Source organism: Rhineura floridana, chromosome 14, assembly GCF_030035675.1.
Source record: "Rhineura floridana isolate rRhiFlo1 chromosome 14, rRhiFlo1.hap2, whole genome shotgun sequence".
NCBI lineage: Eukaryota > Metazoa > Chordata > Lepidosauria > Squamata > Rhineuridae > Rhineura > Rhineura floridana.
The window spans coordinates 30002218-30003936 of NC_084493.1; the positions used below are offsets into that span (position 1 = coordinate 30002218).

Sequence of the window (1719 nt, forward strand, 5' to 3'; positions counted from 1 at the left end):
CAGCAGCAGCAGCAACAACAACAACAACAACAACAACAACAATAATAATGTTTGTTCAATTGTTTGTAATGGTTGCTGGATCAATAAACATAATCAACAACAAAAACAATATAAAAGCCAGAACTTTGCACTAATGCATAACAATGAATATATTGGTGAAAATATCATACAATAAGGCATTATAAGGAGAAATTGCTTGCAAAAATGTGTACATTAGTCAAAAACTGCATACAAAAATGTGTTTATTAGAAGAAATTCACACTAAAATGCTGAATAATTTCTGCAGAAATTTCTGCAGAATTGTGGAGAATTAAATAAGTTTGGAAAAACAAGAAACTAAGAGATCCAAAAGGGACAGATCCTCCCATCCCTAGCTACTTCTCACAGGTAGACCAAACTCCTCAGGCAAACCAGGTGGCCTGCAACTAAGCCATGGGTGGGGTTCTAAAGCCTCCAGATGCTGGCAGCGTGTGCTGAACAACTTAGTCGCAGCAGCTTCCAGACTTGTCTTGTCACCTAGCTGCTGCTGAGACTTCGCTGTGTTTTGACCTTGACTCTCATTTTTGTTTCAGACTGTAACTAGGCCTTTCTCTTTGGATTGCCCCTGTGAGTGGATTTGGGACTGCTGGGTTTGGTTTCACGTGAAGGAGGCCAATAACCAGATTTTGCATGGTGGGTCCTGAGAAGAAAAAGCAGTTTTTTGTCTATGTTTGGGTTCAGTTTGGCACCATTTTGATTCAAGATGGTGGACTGAACCTTTCATAACTGTACTGATTTTAACCACTGATTTCAAAACTACAGTTGTTTTTTTGACGGAGGAAGGGTTTTTATAATTCCCAAGCAATGCTGGGCATTTTCTGCTAATATTTTATCAGAGCTTGGAAAGTTACTTTTTTTGAACTACAACTCCCATCAGCCCAATCCAGTGGCCATGCTGGCTGGGGCTGATGGGAGTTGTAGTTCAAAAAAGTAACTTTTCTAAGCTCTGTGTTTTATAAGTGTCTGTTAATAAAGCTTTGAGAATATATTCTGAGTCTATTTTCTTTACACCAATCTAGACAATGTCTTGGTCCTTTGAGCTGGTAAAAAGCCTCTATCTGTATTAGATTTGAAATTGTTTCTCTGTGTAAGTGTTTTATAGTATGCCTATGGCCATACTACCCAGAACACACCCAATCTTGACTGATCTCAGAAGCTAAGCAGGGTCAGGCCTGGATAGTACTTGGATGGGAGACCGCCTGGGAACATCAGGTGCCATAGGCTTAGAGGAAGCCAATGGTAAACCATCTCTGAATACCTTTTACCATGAAAACCCTATGAATACATCCAAAAAGATTCATAGGGTCACCACATGTCGTAATCGACTTGAAGGCATATAACAACAACAATAATTGGTTTTATATAGGCTATTGTTTTATATAAGTTTTATTGTATGGCAAAATCCCTTCAAGATACTTCATAGAAAGTGATCCATAAATAAATAGGGTCTGCTGAGAGACCAGCTCCATTTGACTCCTCCTCTTCCTGAACTTTTTCCATTCTAGCTGGCCATTGTAAGAACTGTACAATGCTGAGAACATTTGTGTGTTTGCTTGTTCTCTTCTTTCCTCCCTGTTCTTTTTTCCTTTTGTGTTGTGTCTTCTAGCTTGCAAGCCTACAGGCAAGGACTGTCTGGTTTGATATTAATCTTACGTAAGCCCCTCTGGGAGTTCCTTCAGT

General features: G+C 39.4%; 1 pseudogene; it reads left to right on the plus strand.

Annotated features, from left to right (window-relative positions):
• The first annotated feature begins 1144 nt into the window (after positions 1-1144).
• Positions 1145-1263, plus strand: LOC133370153 (5S ribosomal RNA; annotated as a pseudogene).
• Positions 1264-1719: the final 456 nt, after the last annotated feature.